The sequence below is a fragment of the Sorghum bicolor genome, chromosome 9 (assembly GCF_000003195.3).
Source record: "Sorghum bicolor cultivar BTx623 chromosome 9, Sorghum_bicolor_NCBIv3, whole genome shotgun sequence".
Classification (NCBI taxonomy): domain Eukaryota; kingdom Viridiplantae; phylum Streptophyta; class Magnoliopsida; order Poales; family Poaceae; genus Sorghum; species Sorghum bicolor.
The window spans coordinates 36085213-36090458 of NC_012878.2; positions in this window are offsets into that span (position 1 = coordinate 36085213).

Consider the following 5246-nt stretch of genomic DNA (forward strand, 5'->3'; position numbering starts at 1 on the left):
TATTTCATGGTTGACCTAGTATTAATGTAGTTTGCAAGAATGAATTATAGTATCTTTTTATGATCTTAAAAAGTAGCATAGTTCAAATTAATTGGTTTGTTAATATCACTGATAAGTTTTTATTACTACATAATATCCATTGTATAATTTAGAAGATTTGTTGAAGTAAGTAGACAAATAAAGGATATTATTAGGTTCTTCTTTAATCATACATGTTTACTAGTAAATGTGGAATTTATAATTGTATAAAAATTGAGTATGGATAGTAGATGGCAACCGTGACCGGGTCTTCGGTCTCTCAACGGGTTAAAAAGCGATACCGGCCGAAACTCCCTCTCATTACTTATGGCAAGTGTGGGTAGAAGATTGTGATAGAGTACAAAGTTTCAAAAGAAGGTGTAAACAAGGGTCGTATATTCTACAAGTGTTCGGATCGTAATGTGAGTTATTTTCCAGACATTTGCTTATATATGTGCTTATTTTTTTAATGATATTAATTAAAATTTTGATTCTCTCTTTTAATTTCAGTGGGACGGTACCGGCAGATGTACAGGTTAGTACTGGGAGGAAGAATATATTCAACACATCAAGAAATCTTTTGCACAGGTGGTTGAGGCTGAAGGTGATGAGGCAGTGAGCCGGCGAAAGGAGTTCAATGATGTTGATCAAGCGAATGATCTATCTATTATAGTTGGGATCGGACGCGAACTAATTATATTACTTAAGTGCATTTTAGTTTTGGTTTTTTAGTGCTAGTTGCGATTGTATTTATTATAGCCAAGCTTGCTTAAATTAATCAACTATGTGTGTTAAACATGTTGTGCAATAATAGGAGAAACTATATGTACATGGTTTTCATAATATATATGTTATATTTAATGCAGATGGTAACACGTAATTGGATGTATAATGCCGATCGGTGCTCCGAAGAGTTCATTAATGGCGTGCACTATTTCTTAAGTGTGGCTGAGACAAACAAGAGGGACGGTTTCATGTGATGCACATGTGATGTGTGCAAGAATTTGACGGAATATTCTAACTCGAACTCTTCATTCGCACTTATAAAAGTCTGGTTTCGTATCAAACTATATTTGTTGGACCAAGCATGGAGAAAGTGGGATTATAATGGATGAAGGTGAAGAAGAAGAAGTAGAATTGGACCACGCCAACATTATTGCTCAGTACGGTGGCTTCAATGAAGTTGCAATGGGGGGAGATAATGAAGAAGAGGTAGCGGCAGAAGATGATCGGGGCGATGATGCTTTTGGTGATGCCATCCGTGATGCACAAAGAGAATGTGAAAGTGAGAAAGAAAAAGTCAAGTTCGAGCGCATGCTAGAGGACCACAGGAAATCGCTATTCCCACCGCTGAAGAGGGGCAAAAAAAGCTGGGTACCACACTGGAATTGCTGCAATGGAAGGCAAAGAATGGTACATCTGACAAGGCATTTAGGCATTTATTGAAGATCATAAAAAAGATGCTTTCAAAAGACAACAAATTGCCCACCACTATGTATGAAGCAAAACAGGTTGTCTGCCCTTTGGGATTAGAAATCCAGAAGATACACGCATGTCCTAATGACTGCATCCACTACCATGGGGAGGAATACGAGAATTTGGATGCATGTCCAGTATGTAAGGCATCACAGTATAAGATCAGGCAAGATGATCCTAGCGATGTGGAGGGTGAAGAACGTCGTAGGAAGAAATTTTCTGCCAAGGTTATGTGGTATGCTCCTATAATACCACGATTAAAACGTCTATTCAGAAATAAGGACAATGCAAAGTTGTTGCGGTGGCATAAAGAAGACCGTAAGATATACAATATGTTGAGACACCCTGCCGATGGATACCAGTGGAGAGCGATAGACAAAGAATTCCCAGATTTTGCAAATAATGCTAGAAACTTGCGGTTCGCCTTAAGTACAGATGGTATGAATCCTTTCGGGGAGCAGAACAGTAGTCACAGCACTTGGCCAGTTACTCTATGTATCTACAACCTTCCTCCATGGCTATGCATGAAGCGGAAGTTTATTATGATACCGGTGCTTATCCAAGGACCGAAGCAACCTGGCAACGACATCGATGTCTACCTGAGGCCATTAGTTGAGGAACTTCAACTTTTATGGAGCAAACCAGGAGTTCGCGTGTGGGACGAGTATAAACTAGAGCACTTTGACCTGCGAGCATTGCTGTTTGTAACAATCAATGACTGGCCAGCTCTGAGTAATCTTTCAGGCCAGTCAAACAAGGGATATAATGCATGCACACATTGTTATGAAGACCTTGACTGTGTATTTTTTAAAAAATGTCAAAAGGTCCTGTACCTTGGCCACCGTCGATTTCTTCCTGTGAACCACCTAGTACGAAAGAAAGGCAAGCATTTCAAAGGCAAGCAGACCACCAGACCAAGCCTCTCAATCGAACCGAGGATGATGTACTCAAAATGGTCAAGGATATAAAAGTGGTATTTAGAAAGGGACGAGGCAGCGAACCTATTCCCACATACCCATGTGGAAGAAGAAATCAATATTTTGGGAGCTACCTTACTGGAATGTCCTAGAGGTCCGCAACGCGATCGACGTGATTCATCTGACAATGAATCTTTGTGTGAACTTGCTCGGATTCATGGGTGTCTACGGGAAGTCTAAGGATTCACTTGAAGCACGACAAGACTTGCAGTACATGAAAGAACGAGACAACCTGCATCCAGAAAAGATTGATGATGGACATCATTACTTAAGCCTACTAGCTACTCTCTGAGCAAAGCAGAGAAGGAGAGCATGTTTGAATGTCTTAGCAGCATAAATGTCCCATCTGGACTCTCCTCCAATATAATGGGAATAATTAATGTGCCAGTGAACTTAAAGTCTCATGACTGTCATGTGCTAATGACGCAATTGCTGCCGGTGGTTTTAAGAGGAATTTTACCTCCACTCGTACGTCTAGCCACCGTAAAGCTATGTGCATTCCTCAATGCAATTTCTCAGAAGGCAATCAATCCAGAGCAACTAGTTACTCTGCAGAATGATGTCGTTCAATATCTCGTCAGCTTTGAGTTGGTGTTCCCTCCATCCTTCTTCGATACCATGACACACCTCCTAGTTCATCTGATCAAAGAGATTCGTATTCTCGGTCCTGTGTTCCTACAAACATGGATCTCCATCTAGCCGGCCAGAATTGTGAGATGCAAATATCTGAGCTGGAACAATGGAGAGAAAAGACTTATTATAGCTCTAAGATTTACAAAGAAAGAACCAAAAGATGGCATGACAAGAGAATAAAGCACAAGGAGTTCAAGCCTAGAGATAAAGTTCTATTATTCAACTCAAGAGTAAAGCTCTTCGTTTATGGAAAGCTTAGAAGCAAATGGCAAGGACCATTCAAAGTAGTTGATACTGCATATCATGGTGCTATCACGATCCAGGATGATACAGGTAACACATTCAAGGTAAATGGTCAACGTTTGAAAGTTTTTCTTGAACCTAAAAATATAGAAGAAATAGATGTGATTAAGTTCTTGCAATTTATAGATTCAATCTAATTTCAAAAGGGCTCTAAACAACTATGTTGACACCGTTTTTTGGACATGTATCCAGGATCGGTAGAGTGTAGATCGGCAAGACAGGGTGATGATTACTGGTCTGCAGAAGAGTTGCCGATAAGGGCGGTTGCCGATGAGAAGACGGCTGAATATGGCTAAGACTGAGGTTGATGATGTGTTTATGCCGATGGCCGGTATTAACCATTGCCGAGGGGGAGTTTGCCGATGACATGGAAGGAAGATTCGAAGATTGCCGATTGGTCCGTGGTGGTGTCCCAGTTTGTCACGGGAGGATAGTTTTATGTTTTCCTTAGTTATTTAGATCGTTTTGTACACGGATTCTGTTTAAATTTGGGATTCGAATTCTAGTCGTGTTTGGTTGTAGCTCTTTGAGCCGGGTATAAATATAGACCCTAGGGCCTTGTAATAGACAATCTATCAATCAATCAAACACAAGTTTTTACTCATATTCCAGCATCTACTTTTTCGACGACTTCGTCATACTTTTCCTTTTTTATTACGAGTTCTTAAGGATTCGTCAACTTAAGCTCGACGTGTTCTCAAATTCCACGTGAATACCTCTTGGCCGTGGCATCCGGGCGCATCACTGTTGTCGGGACCAAAGTATTCGAGTTACCACCTTTGCCGATAGTAAGGTCAAATCGGCTGGCACGCCTTATCATTTAAATCGGGTATTAGCCCTTTGTGTTTGCAGATCAGCTTTTGCATCAACACATCTTTTGGCACGCCCAGTGGGACAAGAATCAAGATCAAGATCAACATGTCGACTACTAAGTTTGATCAGGAGAACGTCATCCCCGTGACAGAAGCCAATCTCAAGGATAAACAGAAGCAAGCTATTGCTAAAGCAATGGAGGATTACAAGCAGCAATGCCTGAGGTCCTTCAGCATGAATAGGAGCGGCGAGGTGATCCAGAAGGAAGCGCTGCTGATGCCTCGGCAGGTTACTTTCGAAGCCAATCCTGGTAAACTTCAAGACATGGTTGATAGTGCTATTAACCGTGCTTTGATCAATCAAGCTGGTGTGCTGTCCAATACGGTTTTCAATGCCGTGGTTAGAACTTTCAAAGAAGGACAATTGCCACCAGATTATGTGGGCCCCTCTCATCATCAGCCAGGGTCACCGGTGGTCACAGCTCCATCGGCTGCTACAGCCGCTGCGGGCGTCCAGACTACTGTTCCTCCAAGTACGTTGGGAGTCACTAACGCACAATCTACGCCGATGACAACTAATCCACCGACTTCAGATGAGCAGATTAAACTCACCATGGATCTATTGGCATCGGCAATGTCAGGACCAGTTCCTCCTCCTAACTGGTGGGGTTTTGGTATGCCCCCAGAGTTCACATTGAAGACACCTGGCACATCTCAGACGACTGATATGAGAGGCAAGGCTCCTATGGCATCGGCACCTCCCAATATGCCGATGAATCAGAGTCCCCAGTATACTACAACTACTACTGCAAGGCCTTACACTGGGAACTCTCAAGCTCCAACGTTCCAGATGCCTAATGCATCGGCAGATTCAATGCTGATGCAACAGAGGTTTATGACTCAACCAGGGTATGTCAACTCAATGATCATGCCCAATTAGCAGTCATCGGTAGGCCCTATGCCGATGAATGCTAATAATGGATGGCATGAGCAGCAAGTCGTTCCACAAATGCCCCAACAGCATCAT